We start from the raw sequence: 21,305 nt of genomic DNA, 5'->3' as shown, positions 1-21,305 counted from the left end.
CCTTCTGGATTCTGTTTTTAAGTTGGAAAAATCTGCTGTCATTTTTATTGTCATTCCTTGTTAGGTGATCCATCCTTTCTTTCTGGCTGCTTTATCAACCTTATCTTTGTATTTGTTGTTTTTCAACTTTATTATAATGTCTAGCATGAATTTGTTTTTCTTTTTCCTACTCGGAATATCTTGGACATCCTAGATCTGTAGAATTCATATTATCTATTAGCTATAATACATTCCAAGACATAGTATTTTAAAACAATGTCTATCCTTATTTTTTCAATTCTATCTTTGTGGGAAACTGATAAATGCATGATAAACCTATCATGTATGGTCCATATCTTGTAACCTCTCTTTTATATTTCTCATCTTTCTATGTAATGTGGCAATTTTTTTGCATATATCTTATGTTTCATTGATTGTTTCTTCAGTTATACCTAATCTGGTTGTGTAACTCTACCCTTTGATGTAAAAAAAAAATCAAGTTCTCTTTATGCTGTGATCTGAATGTTTGTGCCCCCCTAAAACTCATATATTGAAACCCTGAGTCCAAAAGATGATGGTATGAGGAGGTGAGGGCTTTGGAAGGTGCTTGAGTCATGAGGGTGAAGCCCTCAGAAATGGGATTAGCACTTTATCAAAGAAGCTCCAGAGAGATCCCTACTCCCTTTTGCCACTGGAGGATATGACAAGTCTGTGATCTGGAAATGGGTGCTCACCCAGTCGTGCTGGAACCCTAATTTTGAATTTCCCGCCTCCAGAACCATGAGCAACAAATTTCTGCTGTTTATAAGCCATTCATTCTGTGATATTTTGTTGTCACAGCCTTAATGGGCTAAGGCAGCTTGTTTACTTGTTTGTTTTCAATCTGAACAGATAATACAGTCACATGAATACAAGTTCAAAATGTACCAAACATTATCCAGGGAACTCTCTTCCATGTTCCCCTACTCCCTTCCCAGCCCGCTGCCCTCCACTGCAGTCCTCTGAATTGTCACTTCCAATGACCCACTCTTGGCCCACCTGTTGCTGCTTGAACCTCAGGGCCATTCAGTGGGCCAGTCACACCTCCTGTCTCTAGGGCACCACCCTCCTCTGGGCTCCCAGGCACTCCCCAATCCTCCTCAGCCTCCCTTGCTGGGTTCTTCTTTCATCACTAATGTTAGTATTGAAGAAGACCGGGGCTCACTCCTTGACCTTGTTCTCTTTTCTATCTACACTGTCTCATCTCTTACTGCTGGTTAATCTCATCAAGTCCATAGATTTAGATGCCGTCTATATATTCACAATAGTCAAGTTGGTATTTCCTGCCTAAATTCTTCATCCAAACTTGAGACTTCACCTGCTTGACACTTCCACTTGGATATCTAGTAGACATCTCAAAACTAACAGGTCGAGGCATTCCCTTTATAGCTCAGTGGTAACAAACCCGACCAGGATCCATGCGGACAGGGTTTCCTTGATCTCTGGCCTCGTTCAGTGGGTTAAGGATCCAGCATTGCCATGAGCTGTGGTGAAGTTCCCAGACGCAGCTCAGATCTGGTGTGGCTGTGGCTGTGGTGTAGGCTGGCAGCTACAGCTCCGATTGGACCTCTAGCCTGGGAACTTCCATATACCACAAGTGCAATCCTAAAAAAACAAAACAAAATAAAATAAAATAAAAACAAACAAAAAACCTAACAGATCAAAAACAAGACTGTCGATTTTCTCTCTCACAAATCTGATCTAATATTCTTCTCTATTTTAGGGGAGGGAAATTTTATCCTTCCTGATTCCCTGGCTTTAAGACCCACATGCTGCTGAAATCTTGGAACTCTTCACCTTTGACATTTTTGGCAGTCTTTGGCCTAGAATGATATCATTTTATTTTAACTTTATTTTCTGACTACTTATGATTTTGAGCCCATGTATGAGCTGTCTTTGGTTCTCATCTGTGTATTGCCTAATCATTTCCTTAGCCCATTTATTTTTCTCTTGGGGTATTCCTATTTTTGTCCTGTACCATTTTGTGTTATGATGTAGAGCTCAGCGCCTGATCTCAGGGTGCACTATTTTAAGTTTCTAAAGGACAAGATTGTGGAATTTACTATGAAAACCAACATTAATTATTTGGGGGAACAAGAAAGCCATCTTCATTGTTTCCACTTACATTAAATCTTTAGTGGCCCAACTTCCCGATTATCCAAGACCATCTGAGCCGTGTGCCAAAGGAGGTGCCTATTTCCCACTTCTTGGCATTTTTCTTAGAATGTGAGTCAAGCAGACGGCTTTCAGACGTCCTGCTGACTGGGATTCTGGCTCGTTCTCATGTCCCATTTCCTGCTCTTCTCCTGTTCTGATTTCTAAGCAGGTGTCAACCCCAAAATCAGAATAATTATATGGATCACAGAACTAATGTCCTCAGTTCTGCTTCGTGACACTTGAAATGGAATATTCTCGACTAATAGTTTGATGAGAAAAACATCTGTTGGGTTTACATTCCTACTGATGCTGAATGACTTGAAAACTTCTCTTGCAGCTTGTTCTCTGGATTCTTAGGGGATTATCTTGGGAATCACCTTCCAGCATAGATCCTTGCGCTCCACCTGGTATATGCTCAGAGGCAGTGTTTGCTGTCTCTCAACACATAGCATCTAAATGCTGCCAAACCTCAGGACTCAAGAAAACATCTGGAGGGCTTGGTGGGTTCTTAAGCAGTCAATCAGATGAGTTAAGGTATTACATCGAGATGGCCCCAGTTATTGGATGCTGACTTATTCGCAGGTGCAGGGGTGGAGTGGTGTAGAAAAACTAAAATTAAGAAGAAGCTTGATGGAGGATAGTGTGAGAAAAAGAATGGGTACATGTATGTGTGACTGGGTCACTTTGCTGTACAGTAGAAATTGACAGAACACTGTTAACTATAATGGAAAAAATAAAAATCATTTTTTTAAAAAAAGAAGAAGAAGACGCTTTCAGGAAATGTCATGCTTGGCAGTCCTGAGTCAAGGAAACAAATTCACAGAACATCTTGGACCTAAGGAGTTATGTCAACTCTTTAAATGCTGCCATTTTTAGCTCTGAATAAAGGAGCGAGCCCTATCCTGCACCAGCTGTAATTCCTGCCCTCTCACTCCAACTTGGGTTGGATCCTGTTATTCACTTCTTGTCGGTCCGAGTCTTATATTTTTTTCTTCTTATGACTCAACCGTGAGGACAGAGCGATTGGGTCATATAGCCCTTTGCTAACTTTGGAAACGAGCATTTCTCTTTTTGTGGAAAAAAAAAAAAAAAAAAGGTGTGACCTCAAGTGGCTACAGTAACATTAATGTCCATAAATAATCTGAGTACCATGCTTACCAGGTGCCAGGCAGTGGCTTAAGTAGTCACTGTATAGGAAGTCATTTACTCCTAACAACATTAGCAAGTAGAGGCTGTCATCATGTGCCCTGAGGAAACTGAGGCCCAGTGTTACTGTATGTGATCCACTTGACCGATGTCACAGCTAGTAAGTGATCATCTTGGGATTTGAGCACAGTGCCCAGGTGATGAGTAACAACCCTTCGTCATGTGTCCGAGCTGGGAATATCATTTGGGTATGAGAGGATATCGAGGGGATACGCTCATCCTGCCAATGTGGAGCTGAGGATTTGAGCAGAAGGGTTAGAATTTCCTGAAGGTCAACTCTCGTTTGCTATGGGTTTTGCTCTCCTTCCTATTCAAGCTGCCATCTCTAAGCTTGACTGGTAAGATTTAAAGGCATGAGTGGACTGCTTATGCTGCTCGAAAATGTTCTTAAATCTTAGGTTTCCAACGTTTCCTGGGACCTTCTCTGTGATTTCATGTGCTTTCAGAGAAAGCCAGGGTCTTGTTTGTGGTACATCCCTCATGCATTATATCAATGATGGGGCTGACTCCAGCCCAGGGGAGTCTATCATAGGCTCTCTGATCACATTTCCTCAAGTATAGTCTGGGTTTTGTCATGTGCTAAGAGGGTGGTTTCACCCTGGAATTTGTAACCCTGATATCTTTTCTCTACTTTCTAATAAATCCAATTAAATAAGATTACTATAACACGTGGAAACTTTTGCCTTGTAAGTGTCCCGCCAGAGAAAAAAAAAGCATCTTCTTTTCAAAGCATCTTGTCTTGAAAAACAAGTGCCTTTGAAGTGACATGGGGTTAATGAGATCCCAGAGAGGGGTAACTGCACACAAGTGTTGTGCATGAGAATGAAAGAAACGAATTAGAATTTGGATCATTCTGTGTTAACATTAAAGAACAAGACAAAGTTTTCCAAGCTTATGAGAAAGCAGAGTGTATTCCAAAAAAAAAAAAAAAGGAATAATATATTTCAAGTCCTGCCAGAACAGTGCTGAGTGAAGTCGGACTGTTACGCATTCAGCTTCTTATACAAGGGACTTCTGGAAGCAGGCTCCTCAGGAGGCAGTAACACGTGGCATCAAGGTCAGAAAATAAGGAGAATTACAGTTCATCTGATGAGAGTAATGGAGAGAAACGAACATGCACCTTAGAGGGACCAACTCTCCAGTAATTTAAACAAGGGACAACTTCAATGTTAAAAAAATGTAAGGGATGATAATGCTGTCTAACTGCACAATTTTGTGACTACAGTGTTGTGTCCGCAGTCCCCACGACCATGCCAAGTTCAATTCTGTGTCAGGAGGGCTCCCAGAACGCATCATATGGTTGTACAATGGTTGATTTCAAGGGGAAGGATCAAAAGCATTCGGCAGAGGGAAAAGTGCACGAGCGATGTCCAGAGGAAACCAGGAGCAATATTTCAAGGGTCCTATCCCAGTGGGGTCACCCAGGACACACAATTCCCCCAGCGACCAACTGTGACAACACAGGGGAAGTGCCGCTGTTTGGAAGCTCATTAGAGACTCAGTCCTAAGGGTTTTTATTGGTGGATCATCCTACAGGCACCTTTTGCCAAACAAATACCCAAATGCCAGAGCTTCAGAGGGGCAGCAGGTGTCCAGCACAAACCATGTGATCTGTTTACACAGTGTAGGCACATGGAGACTCTCACAAGATGGGGTGGTGGGAATGCTCCAAGTTCCCAGAGACCAGCCAAAGGCCAACCTTGTAAGAAGGTCCTTTTCAGGATAACTCGCGCTGGTGATGCTTTTCTGCACAAATGGAAAGTAGTATGATTGACTGCAAAAAGCTGTCATAAAGATAAGCTTAAGGAGTTCCCGTGGTGGCTCAGCAGTAACAAAGCCAACTAGTATCCATGTGGCTGTGACATAGGCTGGCACCTGTAGCTCTGATTCGACCCCTAGTTTGGGAACTTCCATATGCCACAGGTGCGGTCTTAATATAAGTGATCACACAATGGGATTTCTTTTTAAAAATTGTTTTTATTGAAGTATAGCTGATTTACAAAGTTGTGCCAATTTCTGCTGTACAGCAAATTGACCCAGTCACACATATAAATATATTCCCTTTCTTAAATTATCTTCTGTCATAGTCTATCCCAAGAGGCTGGAATAGCTCCCTGTGCTATACAGCAAGATCACAGAAGCAAGAGATCCGTGGGATCTCTCTGCAGTTTAGCTTGAGTCACCTGAGAGGAGACGACTCAAAGTGGCCCTTGATGCCACATGACAAACTCAGAGGTTAGGATACAACTCGACCCCACTTCCACAAGAAGTCCACATCTCCGGTTACTTCTGCCACCCCCACCCGCCCTCTGAGCACGACCAGGCATGTCATTTGAGCATCAACTCTTTTATTTTAAAATAACACGAGAAATTCTTTTCTGGGATAGCATATGCCAACTCTTTGGGTTCTTGGTGTGAAAACTACTATTTAAAAGGTAAAGTTTTTACTAGACTCTCAGGACACATGGGAAATTCAAAGCTGCACGGCAACTGCCCATATAGGGGTGTTTCTTCACATGAGTGTTAGTTGTTAATGTTACGCATTCAGACACGGCGACGAAGTTTGTCTCTATGGAGACTCTAAACATGGTAGGTCAAGTGTGTCATTAAACCTGAACCTCTCCAAATTCCATACTTCTGGCCTCATAAAGAACTAAATGAGATTTTTTTTTTCAGTCTTTAGAAAGTCACAAAGCTTATTCTGGAATGGAAATAGAAATGACACGCCTATAATCAGAGATTCTGCAGATGAAAAAGACCTTATTAGGTCATCTAGTTTGCAGCTGGGTTCTTCTCAGTACAGCTGCCAGTGTCTAAACAGGGCCAGACTCCCTGTTCCCAGATACTCTAAGAAGGCTCTGCTACCATCTAATTAAGCTGGAAATTTTACCTAAAAGATCATTGCGTCACCTATCTGGGAGCTACTACGTGTAACCAATGAGGCTTTAAAGGTATATTTTATTTTTTTTAAAATTGTAGTGAAGTCTAGTCGAGTCACAGTGTTGTGTTAATTTCTGCTGTACAGATTCAGGTATACACGTACGCAATCCATTCCCATTCAGGTTATCACAGAATATTGCTACTCAGTGCTCCCTGGTCCCCACTGACCAACCAGCCGCTCCACATACCGTCACCTGCATATCCCATCCCAAGTTGCCAATAACGTCCCTCCCACCCCCACCCTTTTCCTTTGGTAACCATTGGTTTGTTTTCCAAGACTGTGAGATGCTTTCTATTTGTAAATAAGTTCATTTGTATCATTTTAAAAAGATTCTACATATAAGGGACATCATATGATATCTGTCTCTCTTTCTCTGACTTGCCTTGTATGATGGTCTCATGGTCCATCACTGTTGCTGCAAAGAAGGGTATATTTTATTTTTTTTAGTTAAAAATTAAAAAAATTTTTTAAATTTATTTTTCTTTTTTTATATTTGGAAAAAATATAAAAAATATTTTAAAAGTGTTTTATTTTTCTTTCTTTCTTTCTTTCTTTTTTTTTTTTTTGTCTTTTTGCCATTTCTTGGGCCGCTTCCGCGGCATATGGAGGTTCCCAGGCTAGGGGTCGAATTGGAGCTGTAGCTGCCAGCCTACACCAGAGCCACAGCCACGCAGGATCCGAGCCACGTCTGCAACCTACACCACAGCTCACGGCAACGCCAGATCCTTAACCCACTGAGCAAGGGCAGGGGCCGAACCCGCAACCTCATGGTTCCTAGTCGGATGCGTTAACCACTGAGCTACAAACAGGAACTCCTATTTTTATTTCTTGACATATATTTTTTTTTCTGCTGCACAGCATGGTGACCCAGTTACACATACATGTATACATTCTTTTTTCTCACATTACGTGTTCCATCATAAGTGACTAGACAGAGTTCCCAGTGCTACACAGCAGGATCCCATTGCTAATCCATCCCAAAGGCAACATTCTGCATCTATTAACCCCAGGCTCCCAGTCCCTCCCAGTCCCTCCCCTTCCCCCTTGGCCACCACAAGTCTATTCTCCGAGTCCATGAGTTTCTTTTCTGTGGAAAGTTTCCTTTGTGCCATATATTAGATTCCAGATATAAGTGATATCATATGGAAGGGTATATTTTAATGGTGAGCAGGGGGAAGAGCTGGTGCATGGGCCTTTCAGGGCAGGGCTGAATTAAAATTCCAGAGGCTGGTTCAAGAGGAAGAGCCCTCAGACTGCTGTGGGGATGGGGAGGCGGTAGACGCAGAGGGAGCCCATGAGGGTTTGCCCTGCTGAGTCCTCAGAACTCATGGGGGTTGGAGGGAAGGTGAAGGAGTGGTTTACGCTCCAAAGGCTCATTGACAACCAGGTTTAACAGGAAAATCCAGACATGCATGTAAGAATAATACAGAAAATTCTTTTTCCTTCTGTCCTCCAAATTGATTCATTATAAAATCCAAGTACATGTCATCTTTTATTTATAATGCCAGTCACCCATTGTCAAAAGCCACAGGCTACCCCCCAGCCCTCAAAGCAGTAGGAGGGCTGGATCCTCTTCTCCAGTATTTCTGGTGTCCCGTGGTGTATTTCTGAGATAGGGAGCCGGGCTGAGTAAACATCCAGCTCGCTTTGAAATGAAAGAGATGTGACCATCTACACCATTATATCTTACGCCAGTTCAATAGTTTTATAGGTACATTAGTTTAACATGCAAGGGAAGATACCAGATTTACTGTAAATAAGGACTGGGGAGGGCAGAAGAGAAGGATTCTGAGGGCTTCCTCCCTTTCATCCTCCTTCCATCTTTTCCTTAATCATTTCATCTAATTAATATTTATTAAAGCACTTCTATGGACCAGGTGCTGGGATCAGCTCTGGGTCCCTGCACTCAAAGAACTTTTTCTCCAGTGGAAAATCTAATATATAAGCAATTAAAATATAGTGTGGTAAAGTCTATGCAGTGACATGTGGGCTGATATCTAACAGATGGATGGGAGTTAGTCACGTCAAACAGGAGTGAAAATACTGGTTCCTGGCAGAGAGCAGAGCAAGTGAGAAGGTCGTCGGTCTGGAAGAGCACGACTCAAGCAGGCAACAGGAACAAGCCCAGGGTACCAGGATCCTACAGGGGAGGTGGATGGAGTGACAGCAGTGAAATGAGGAGGGAAAAAAATACGTTGAGATAAAGGGTGAAAAGACGATCAGAAGCCAGGTCAGGAGGTTTTGCTTAGAGAGCTGAATTTTCCCCAAAGAGCAAGAGAACTCACTGAAGACTGATAAGCAAGAGAGAGAGCCCCAGTGAAATATTTGTGGAACTATCCCTAGATGCTTCTGGCTGAGATGGTAACTAACCCTCTGAAGAGGTTAAATCAGTGGGACTCTGTACGGAGGAACACCAGGCACCGTAAAGTTTGAGGGTCCCACTGAAAATAATGGAATAAATGGAATTAACTGAAGGTTGATGTTTGGAGCCGTGATATCCACACTCACCGTCTTTCCTCCCGACTTGCCTTCCAAAATGTCCAGCGTTGGCTTTACGCTTATGTCCCACTCCCAGCCTCCTGGCAGAACATTTAAAAATGTACTTGTAGAAAATATCTACACAACAGAAAATTGTGCACACAATGTTATTTAGGGACCTCCAAGGCTGGAGCTTGGCCCCTGTGCTATCACACCATCATGAAGCCTGCTGGGCGATAAGCCTCGTACCTGTGCACATGCGACCAACCAGGTTTTTGGTGTATCCTTAAAAATGAAGGCAAAACCAACTATCCACAGATATATTTGAGGTGAGCCTCCATGTGAAGCCAGAATCCAGAATAAATAGAAAAAAACCCCAAAGCCTTCAGAACAAAGAGAAAGTATAGAAAAATAGAATACTTTTCTTTTAAAAAAAATGCGCTTTGAAAAAGAAGAGATAGGATTTCATCTGTAAAAAAAAAAAAAAGAATAGACAAAGATATCAAAGAAAAGGACATTAAGATAATCCAAAAAAGCTCTTTGAAATGAAAATTATTATAGAAATAAAAAACCTCAGTGAAAGGTTTGGAAGGAAAAAAGAGGAGATGTTTCAGAAAGAGGAATAGGAAAAAAAAGATGGAGAAGAGAATAAGAATGGGAAGAAAAACCAGAGTGTCAGACTTGCAGGTCCAAATTCAAGACTACGAATTTTAGTCTTCAATTTCTGTTTTCGGGAGTTCCCGTTGTGGCCCAAAGAAATGAATCTGATGAGTAGTCATGAGGATGTGGGTTCGATCCCGAGCCTTGCTCAGTGGGTTTGGGGATCTGGCATTGCCATGAGCTCTGGTATAGGTTGAAGATGCAGTTCGGATCCTGCATGGCTGTGGCTGTGGTGTAGGCTGGAGCTGCAGCTCTGATTCAACCCCTAACCTGAGAACTTCCTTTTGGCATGGGTGGGGCCCCTAAAAAGCAATTGAGAAAGTTGAAAAAAAAAAAGTCTGTCTTAAATTACTGAGGAGCATGAGTTTTCAGATTGAATGGGCCAGCGAGTGTCCAGCACAATGGGTCAAACAACACCCATTACGGTGCACATTAAAGGTGAAATTTCAGAACACTGGGGCCAAAGAGAGGACCCTAAGACCTTCTCTTAAGAGCAAAGAGGTCACATCCAGAAAATCAGGAACCAGACTGATGATGCCATCTAATGAGGAAGGAAATCCAGGGAGAGGAGACACTTTGGAATCAGGTGGCTAGAGCTGCGTGAGCAGACTCAGGACTGGGTGTGCGAGTTCGGGTACTCCTAGGTGATGGGAGACATGAGGAAGAAGGAGAGTTACCTCCGGGGACCTCCTGCCTCTGAGGGGTTCTGGGGATGAGTATAAGTGTTATGGGAGGAGGCATGGGCCTTCTGTTCTTTGATTTCTCTGCTGGCTTCTGCTATTTTTCTTTCCAAGTGGACAAGAGTGATTGATAAATCAGTTAATACTTCGATGCTTAAAAATTTATGGAGGGTTTCTCTTTTCTTCTCAATAGAGTCTCATAAACTCTAGGAGGGCATATGTAAATCTTGTTCCAAGATTAATATTTAAATATAGAGAATGGTTCATAAGAGCCTATGTTTCTGTACAGTCTCTTTTACAAGTAGGCAGTTAAAGTTTTCCATTTGTCAGCAGATTTTTTTTTTTTTTTTTAAGATTTGGTAATTGGGATGTGCAGAGACCCTTATCCTATTATCCTAATGGAAAAATGCAACCCAGAATAAAATGCACAGAAAGCATCCATAATACCCGGCCTAATCATGTGTGAAAGGCAGCGGTCATCAGCGGACGCTGGGCAATGCTGAGGGCCAGTCCAGGTGCAATGAAGAAAGTCCCATCCTTTGCGCTAGGCACACGGCTGTTATTCTTCGTTCTTCTGTGTACCCTTGTCTTCTTGCCTCTGGCTGCTTTTGAACTTTTCTCTTAACATCGGCATTCAGAAACTTGAGTATGATGTGTCTTGGGTTTTTTTAAAAAAATATTTATACTGTTATGGTTTGCTAAGCTTCTTGGGTTTGGGGGGGCTATAGTTTTTATCTAATTTGGAAAAATATCAGCCCCATTCCTTCAAGTAATTTTTCTGAATCTTCCTCTTCTTTTTCTGAGATTCCAATTACACATGCATTGGTTCTACAGATATTGTCATGTATCTCTACAGCTTTGATTATTTTATTCTAGTCTTTTTCTCCATGGACTTCATTTTAATTAGTTTCTTTTTTTAATTGAAGTGTAGTGAACTACAATATTATATTTAATGTTACAATAATATATGATTCAGTTGTGCAACATAGTGATTCAATATTTTTATAGATTATATTTCATTTAAAGTTATTACTAAATAATAGCTATATTTGCTTGTGCAGCACAATATATCTTTGTTGCTTTTTTATTGTATACATAGTAGTATGTTTCTCTTAATCAGATACCCCTGTCTTGCCCCTCCCCCTTCTTTCTCCTCACTGGTAACTGCTAGTTTGTTGTCCATAACTGAATCTGTTTCTGTTTTGTCATATACATTTGTTTGTTTTATTTTTAGATTCCACGTATAAGTGATAACATAGCATATTTGTCTTATTATCTGACTTATTTCATTAACAGTACACTCTAGGTCCATCCACATTGTAGCAAATGGCAGAATTTCATTCTTTTTTATGGCTGTGTAATATTCCATTCTATATATGACCCCATCATCTTTATCCATTCATCTGTTGATGGACTCTTAGGTTGCTTCCATATCTTAGATGTTGTAAACAGTGCTGCTATGAACATTGGAGCACAGGTATTTTTTCCAATTAGTGTTTTTGTTTTCTTCAGATATAGTCCTAGTAGTGGAATTGCTGGATCTTATGGCAGTTCTAGTTTTAGTTTTTTGAAGAATCACCATAATGTCTTCCATCAAGGCTATACCAATTCATATTCCCAATTAGAGTGTAGTAGGGTGAGCTGTGGTGTAGGCTACAGATACGGCTTGGATCTGGTGTTTCTGTGGCTGTGGTGTAGGCTGGCAGCTATAGCTCCAATTTGACCCCTAGTCAGGGAACTTCCATATGCCGCAGGTGTGGCCCTAAAAAGCAGAAAGGGGGTTGGAGGGCAGTCCTGATAAATACAGCAACATGTTGTGCTTTATTTATAAAGAACTTTCACAACTTCATGTGAAACTGTATAGTAAAAATGTACCAACAGGTAATTTACAAAGGAAATAGAAAAGGCTTATCATAATGTTGAGAATTTGCTATTCATCATAGAAATCCAAACAAAGAACCAGGGTTTCATATTTTAATGTGTTGAAGTGGCAAAACTTTAAAAAGAAAGCTATCATGAAATTCAATTTTTCATTAAATTCATATACTTCCTTAAAGCCTGTGGGCTCTGCCCAATCAAGGAACTCCATTCCAGGGCTGGGATTAGCGTGTTGCTGGAGATGGAGATAGCCCCGTGGAGGAAGTAATGAACTAGAAAGACATAGGTGGAGGCCCTGCTGAGATTCTTTCAACTTCTGCTTTATTGGCTTGAGGGTCCCGGAAGCCCCCCCCCCCTTTTTTTTTTTGTATCAGACAAAACCGGAAGCCCCTTTGAATAGCCAGAATGACAGAGAATTGCCTTTGGCATTGAGTATTCATGATAAGCAACTGAGAGAGTTCCAAAGCTGGGAAGGAACCCTGGCTTTGGAATCTGCTGAATGTGCACTTTTCCCACCTCCTGTCTCTTGGATTATTTTGGGGGGTTGAGATTATTGACCAGAGAAATTCCTCTTGACCAACTCTTCATTTTCCCTTTCCCTCATAAGAGGAGGGAGAGCCAGATCCCCGAGGATGCAATGGGAAGCTTCTGTGATTCCTCCTAGTAACACAAACAGCCAGGAGGAGCTGGTAAGGTTTGCCATATTGCTTCCAGGCTTTAGAAGAATGAAGCTTAACCCCCATGCAGCACAATAACAGAGGTTGGTTGTGCCTAAAGAGTGAGACCCGAGCCAAGTTCCTTTTTCAAGGCGCCCCACATCGGGAGCAGTCTGAATTGAGAGACAGGAGGGAAGGGCGAAGGCTGTGAGAAATGGAGAATGGAGACCTCGTGCCAGCTCCAAAGGGGACGGCTGGGTTGAGGGCCAGCGGACATGGGAGGACACCCAGCCTGGGTGATGAGCATCTTTGGAATGTTCAAAAGAAGTTGGCGATTGCGACCTTTAAATATTGGTAACTCGTTTTAAAACACAAACCAAACCAAACCACACCAAAGCACGGTGTTCCCACACCACTCAGGTTTAACAAGGGCCACAGGCTTCCAGGCTGTGTACTCCAGATTAGACCGAGTTGTCTCAAAGGGAAATTCTTGCTTGTCTGGGGAGGGGCGCTTCTTCATAGGCGAGTCAGGGAGGCCCCTGATCATCTGTACCTCTTACTAGTGGGGGCTCCAGCTCTGCTCCTGCCAGGAAGACCAGACCCACCTCTGATAGTCCTGGGATGGGCAAGAGATGAGCATCCACCGTCTTGTCAACACAGGGGGAGCCAAGGGGCGAAAGCTCTCCCGGGAGAAGAGGGCAGATTTCCCAGGAAGAGACAGCTCGAGGGGAGGGTTCCTGGGACCATCCCAGCTTCCGGCCGGCTGGCTTCTGCTCTAAGAATTTTTACACATTATGGTTGCCTGACTCCTGGGACTGCTTTGCTATCTGAGCCGGCTTGTTGTATAAAAATTCTCTTGTTTGTCCATGTCAGCTGTGGGGAACGGTGCATGTTCCCTCTACCCTCGTCCTTCTATATGTTTAATTTAATTCCATGCATCTCTGAATTTTGGTCCTGATGCTTGTGTCCCCCTCCCCCCACTCTCACCCATCCCTCCTCTCCAACACTCGTTTTCTGCTGTCTGAGCATCCTGTGGGGGTTGCTTTTTGTCGCCTCTGTGGGGATGGGGGTGCTCCTGACATTTGGTACTTGAGTCTTCACATCATGGGGCTTCACGCAGCTTGCCTCGTGGAGTTCTTCCTGCCTTGTTGGCATGAGTGATTATGGATGAAAATATGTGCGTGGGTTCATTCTGTATTTACTCAACAGATGTTTACAAAACGTTGCCATAGGCTTGGCATTTTACTAGTCCTGCAGGACCAGCGATGGATGAGGCATGAAGGGGGTTTATGAGCTAAGATTAAATAGCTAACATTTATTGAGCATTTAATAGGTGCAGGTTAATGTGTGCTTCTGAATGTATTGCATTGAATCCTCACAAGGACCCTGGGAAGTAGGGATTTTCATCCCCGTCCACAGCTGAGAAAGAGAAGCCATTGCCAAGTTCATATGCCTTGGAGGTAGAATGGCTGGGGCTGTGACTCCGGGATCTGACTCCAGGTTCCTGCTATGAACAAGAGCGCCACACTGACCCCAGCACGCAGCGTGACTCAGGCAGATTTCCTTCTGCTTATCGATGTTCAGTAGCTTTCCTGGAAATGGAAGGGGGTTCTTGGAAAGTAGGACAAAGAGGACCAGTTCCTCTCACACACATCACTTTGAAGAGTCAGAAGTGCGGCGTGTCTTTTGGAAAGCAATCTGGCAGAAAACATCAGGATGCTTTAAGACTTTCAACCTAATTACAGCCCTTCTGGGAACTGACTCTGAAGAAAGAACCAAAAATCTGGGAAAAGCTATATGCCTGGGGATGATCATTAAAACACTGTCAAGAGAGGTAGAAAATGCACTTACACTGTAGTCGGAGATGCAGAAGCAGCTTCCACTTTCCTTTTCTTTTTTCTGTAATGAAGCTAATCTTCCCCAGGAGCGCTCACCCTGCCCCTTCCCCCATCCCTTTCCCCCCGGGGAAATCTCTGTACTCTGGTCGGGGTAGTTCACCTCAAGCTGTTGGGCGTCAAGTCGCACATTCTTGCCCTCCGCCTGGGCCTGGCAAGGTGGCGCCTGGTTTGCGTGCGGTGGGTGTGAGTGTGAGCTCCTGGGGGTCGGACGCCTGAAGCCTTGGAAGCCTGTGCACAGGTCTTTGGTCTGCCCTCTGCCTCTTCTGGCCTCTGGGGTGATGACCTCTTTCTCTACACTCTACTGTCATTTGATGTGGACGTTTGGGGCAGTTGAATTTATGGCGCCGGGCCGGGGCCTGGTGGCTTAGTCCCACTTCCGGTCAGGCTGGAGCGGAGGAGCATCTGAGGTCTGGGTCCTCAGTCTGGGTGGCCTCTGCTTTACTGTTTGCTGCTGCCTGGAGGGAGTGATGGGAAGAGGACGACATGGGATGCAAGCTGTGAAGCTGAAAAAAACAGAAGCTCTGACAAAACAGGAGGGAAACCAAACGAGCAACTTACACCAAGAGTGGAAACACTCATGCTTCAGGAACAGATAAAGAAGAGCGGGTAAAATTTTTACCAAAGCTAAGATGTGAACAGAGAGAAAAAGTGAGCTGTCTCTGGGGTCTAACTGGGGTCACTTTTGCTGTGCAGCAGAAATTGGCACAACATTATAAATAAACTATACTTTAATTAAAAAAAGGGATAACCACACATATTGGTTTATGGATAGAACTAGTCATATATTTGTGTACCTCTTAAAGGAATATTAAATACAATACAAGTATTTGAAAAACTGGAAAAGAAAGATCCCTCAGCATTGTTGGAAAATCAGCCTCTGAGTTTCAAGAACCTCCCCGCCTCCCTAGGGGCAGCAGGAATATCTGCCTTTGCTCTTCCCGTGGGAGTGCTAACCAGGAGTGTCTCCGCCGACACTGGGCCCTGTGACCATCATCCAGGGTCAGTAGGAAGCCAAGAGGAAGTCCCTCCGTGCTGAATTATGGGTGATTTTCCCTTCCAAGGTTTGGTCTTAATTTTTTAATAAATCTTTTTTTTTTTACTTTTTAGGGCTGCACCTGCAGCATATGGAGGTTCCCAGGCTAGGGGTTGAGTCAGAGCTGCAGCTGCTGGCCTACACCACAGCCACAGCAAGACCAGATCCAGACCGCATCTGCAACCTATACCACAGCTCACGGCAGCACCGGATCCTTAACCCACTGAGCGAGGCCAGGGATCAAACCTACATCCTCATGGATACTAGTTGGGTTCTTAACCTGCTGAGCCACAACGGGAATGCCCAAATTATTCTTCTTCTTTTTTTTTTTTTTTACAGCCAAATCCTCTGCATATGGATGGTGGGAAGGTGGATTTAGGGGCTGTTCCCCACAGTGAGCGGTTCCAGGAGCTGCCTCGCTCTGGTCCTGCTGTGGAAAAGAACCCGCTGGATGTTCATATACACACCTTCTTACCTGTTACTTGAGGGGCCCCTCACGTCAGGACTCCAATGCTTGTTCACAGTCTTAGCCATCTCTTGAATTGAACGCAGGGACAATGTTGCAAACCGTTCAGCAGGAAGTGGCTGGAATATGTTTTGCAGACATCAGAAATGCCCCGAGGAGAAGGTTAATGGGTGAGAACAGAAGACGTCTTTTTTGACGACTCAGATGCCAAACATATTTTATCTGCACCAAAGTCCCTAGAGGTTGTTTTTATGTGGGTAGTTGTTTTTCATTAAAGTAGAAATCTTTTCTCTTTTTCTTTTCTTTTTTTTAATTTGGAACATTTTTGCCTTAAATGTATTTGTGCCCCAATGAAACCTCAGGTCAAGCCCCCCTCAATGCCTGTGGTCCCCCAATTATACTGGTTAATCTTGGTTGTAGACACACCAGGACAAGCATTACGAAAGGCTTCTTTTTATTTTCCTTGAGGATTTTCCTTTGAAAGAAGACGTTCTATTAAATTCTAATGTCTTAAGGATCCAGGGTTGCCATGAGCTGTGTAGGAGGGTTCCCTTTTCTCCACACCCTTTCCAGCATTTGTTATTTGTTGACTTGTTCATGATGCCGTCCTGACCAGTGTGTGGTGGTACCTCATTGTAGTTTTGATTTGCATTTCTCTAGTAATCAGTGATAACATGTCTCTTTCCGAGGAAGAGGAGAGGTATATGGATGATGGTGACTTTACCTTGAACTCCTAGTGATGTGATTCACAAACTGCAATGAGCAAAATACTTCTCTAGGAAACCTGATAAAATTTATATTCTCGGTCCTCATTCTCCAGAGGTTCAGATCCACTAAGTCTGAGGCCTGGCCTGAGAATCAGCCTTCAGCAGGTCCCTAAGTGATTTGATGTGGGTATCTGGAGATCGCCCTTGAACAAATACCAGTGGACGAGTTCATTAACCCTGGGGCCCAGGTGTTGTCAGTCCCGAGCCCTCTGGGTGGAAGAAGCATCGATCCTGGGCTAGGACTGGTCTTCTCACAAACTCTGGTTTCCTCACCCTATCTGCATGGTCAAACTGGAAACGCCCTGTCTGATAGTCCTAGAAAGTACTCCCCCCAACTTTCCTGTCCCTCATCTGTATAACACAACTAGCATGGTGCTGGGCCCATAGCCGATACAGTCAAATTCTTTTGATCTCAGTTGAACAAGCGCCATTGCAACCAGTTGTCTTTTCACTGCTCTCAGAACATGGAGACAACTGTCAGCGCTCAGAAGCCTAAAGAGAGGATGCATGATGATTCAAACAGAACAAAGAGAGAGCTCCCGTTGTGACTTCGGGGGTTAAGAGCCAACTAGGATCCATGAGGATGCGTGTTTGATTCCTGGCCTCGCTCAGTGGGTTAAGGATGTGGCATTGCCGTGGGCTGTGGTGTAGGCCAGCAGCTATAGCTCTGATTTGATCCCTAGCCTGGGAAACTTCCATATCCCACAGGTGAGCCCCCCCCCCCAAAAAAAAAGAAAAGAAAGAAAGAAAAAGAAAAAAGGAAAAGAACAAAGAAGTTTAGGATTGATTATATGGCTGTAGTTATAGCATCACAGAAAATGACAACTGTCAGGAGGGTCTCTGTAGAGAATTTGAAAGAGAAATGTTTACGAAAGTTTTAAGCTAAGAGCAGAGAGATTTCAGGAAAATAATATTTTCAAGCGAATTATATTACTATTTTGGGGGGATTCTATATCTATTTACCTATCTATGTATCTCTGTATCTGTTATCTGTATATCTATCATCTATTTGTCACATACACGACTCTTTCACATGTGGATGTGCCTGTGCATACACACACACACACACCTACACACACGTGCACACACACAAATGTGAGAAATATGTTGGACTAGAGGATAAAAGCCTGATCTCTGTTTTAAAGACGTGTGGCAGTGCAGACATTTGGGGCAGGCCATTTTTATACTCTTAGCATAAGTGACTAATGAATGTGTTTCTGCTCATTCTTAATATACACATCTCTGATTTTCTTAGAGTGCCAGCTGGCTCATTAGGAAGGCAGCGGTAATGGAAAAATTCAAGATATACCAGAGTTCTTTTTTGTGTGTTTGCTCACTCAGCTTTCTGGTGGGAGGCTGACACATTAATTCATCAAACATTTACCAAATTCAGAGGTAGTTTGTATGTCTCAGAGGGTCACGACCGGCAAAGTTCAGGTCTGTAGGGGGCTTTCATTAGGGAATTGATATTTCCACACTCGTCTTTGAGGTCCTGATATAACAAGCCTTGGAAAAAGGAAGCGGCCTGGGGATTCTGTGTCTTTGGATATATGCATGATGTTTCTGTGTCTGAGCAAATCCAGATGTCAGAGCTAGAGTGCATTTGAAAATTGCCACAAATGATAAGTCAGACTCAGTTCGGAGTTGCTCACATTTCACTTGACTGCTGTATCAGTGGTGCCAATGCTGTGTACACTGAATGCTGATACCAGGAAGTAGATGGATCCTTTTAGGGTCTCTTTAGTTCCTTCTGGCCACGTGTGCCTGAGGGGAGGTGGGCAAGGTGGGTGGGCCGAGCTGAGAATCTGCCAGCTTAGGGGAGCCTAGAGGTCTGCATTGGATGCCTTTGGCAGCACAGGGCTTGCAAAGACTTACCTACCACCCCACCCCCCCTCCGCCGTATGAGCTTCCTCTTCTAGCTCCTGCTGCCTGTGACAGGCCTGGTGGCATCCTCCATGCTGAGCTTCTGCGAGACAGAAATCTCCTCATTTGTCACTTTCCCACTGGTCCCTCAATCTAATGATCCCCAAACTGTTTATCAGTCTCCGGATCCAGCTGTCCCATAGGTACGGCGTCGTAGATTCACATAGAAATGAAACAGCAGACACTACAATAAGTGCTCAGAAATAAGGATCAAAAGGGACTATTATGAAAAATTATATGCCATCAAATTGGGTGATCTAGAAGAAATAAATACATTTCTAAAACATACAACCTACCAAACTGAATCAAGAAGCAATAGAAAGCCTGAACATACCCATAACAAATCAGGATGTTGAATCAACAATTAAACTTTAAGTCCAGGATAAGATGGCTTCATGGATGAATCTAACACATATTCAAAGAAGAATTAGTACCATTCCTTCTTGAACTCTCCCCTCCCCCCCAAAAAAAAATTAGGAGAAGGGGAACACTTCCAAACTCATTTTATGAGACTAGCATCACCCTGATACAAGGAAAGAAATATTGTGTTTTAGAAAGAAACTGTCCTTATTGTATGCGTGGGCATTGTATTCTGTTTAAAAGGAGTAAATACAGGGAGTTCCCACTGTGGCATAGTGGGTTAAGGACCTGGCTTTGCTGCAGCTGTAGCTCAGATTTGATCCCTGGCCTGGGAACTTCCAGGTGCTGTGACTGCAGCCAGAAAAAGAAAAAATAAGGAGTAAATATGGTCTGAATTAACCACTGGGTTCCAGAGAGAATCTCAGAGAAGAGTCATCAGGCACAGAGGCTCCCAGGAAGCAGGCAGAGATGGGGTGTTTTGTTTTTTGTTTTTGTCTCTCTTTTTTTTCATTTCTTGGGCCATTCCCACGGCATATGGAAGTTCCAAGGCTAGGGGTCAAATTGCAGCTATAGCCGCAGGCCTATACCAGAGCCACGGGATCCGAGCCACGTCTGCAACCTACACCACAACCTAGCTCACAGCAATGCCGGATCCTTAACCCACTGAGCAAGGCCAGGGATTGAACCCTCAACCTCATGGTTCCTAGTTGGATTCGTTAACCACTGAGCCATGTTGGGAACTCCAGAGATGGCATGTTTTTATATCAAGGCTGTGGGGGGGGGAGAGAACAGAGACCTGGGGATGGAACCCTGCTTTCTACGAAAGTGCTGTAGTTAGAGTTATCTGATGATATTAATGGAAATGGTAAATGTGAGTCAAGTGCTTTATCGGCTCCATAAACAAGCTGCTGGCCTGCGCCACAGCAACACCAGATCCGAGCCGCATCTGTGACCTATGCTGCAGCTTGTGGAAACGCTGCGTCCTAAACCCACTGAGTGAGGCCAGGGATCGAACCTGTGTCCTCGCAGACACTATGTTGGGTTCTTAACTTGCTGAACCACAACAGGCACTCCAGAAATAATTTTTTGAGATTGCTTTCAAGAAGGCAGGAGCTTTTCTTATCTGTTTCTTTTCTTTTCTACTTTATTTCTATTCTAGAATAAAGACTAAAGGAGAAATAAAGCCTAATACAGCATGTGCTACGTTTTCAAGGAACTTAACACATCCATTATAATCTTTTAAGCACTATTGTCTGCCAGGTACTGGGCTGGTAGAAAAGGGTACAGAGAGAAATATTGGGAGTTCCCACTGCGGCACAGAGGAAACACATCCAACTAGTATCCATGGAGATGCGGGTTTGATCCCTGGCCTCACTCAGTGAGTTAAGGACTCAGCGTTGTTGTGGCTGTGGTGTAGGCCAGCCGCTGTAGCTCTGATTTGACCCCTAGCCTTGGAACCTCCATGTGCTATGGGTGCGGCCCTAAAAAGACAAAAAAAAAAAGATGGAAATATTCATGTTTCCTATCTTAAAATGTAAGACCTACACACTTAAACCCACAATGAGTGATACCCATCAGTGGGTAACTTCAGATCAAATTCTGAATCTAAACTCACACGCACACACACACACACACACACGCATGTACACACCGTTTCAAGCTGCCTCTGCTCCTTCCCTGGTTCCATCCTACTGCCCCTGGTAATTACTCGAAGCTTTTTGTAGTTAAGTTTCCAATATGTCTTTGCTGATTGGATCTCATGATTAAAATACTCCTTATGAAAGTTATTCTGATTTTCAGATGCAGGAGGGATTGGAGATGTGACACTGGTATCTAGAGACATCACTTTACAGCTAGTGTCCTCCATGCAAAATAAAGATAGTCCCGTAAAGAGATGATTCGTTGAAAAACGAAAAACGACTGTTGCTCCCCTGACTCAGCCCTGGGGAGCGCTTGTTAATTGGTTGGTAGCTTGGGGAACGGCTTTGTGCTGATTGTCTGCACACCCTCCTTCCAGCACCCCTATGAGCAGTAATTGGCGTTAAGTGAAGAGGCTTCTCCCCAGGCAGAGGGAATTACCCTTTGATAAAGCTATGGGTTTAATTGATTCACTGAGTGTTGAAACCAAATCCCTGTGTTCAGCCTCCCTGAGAGAGCAACCCTAGGGTAGTGAGATCAAATACG

The sequence above is a fragment of the Phacochoerus africanus genome, chromosome 12, assembly GCF_016906955.1.
Source record: "Phacochoerus africanus isolate WHEZ1 chromosome 12, ROS_Pafr_v1, whole genome shotgun sequence".
Lineage (NCBI taxonomy): Eukaryota > Metazoa > Chordata > Mammalia > Artiodactyla > Suidae > Phacochoerus > Phacochoerus africanus.
The sequence above is the reverse complement of the archived record's forward strand: the minus strand, read 5'-3'. Positions refer to the sequence as shown.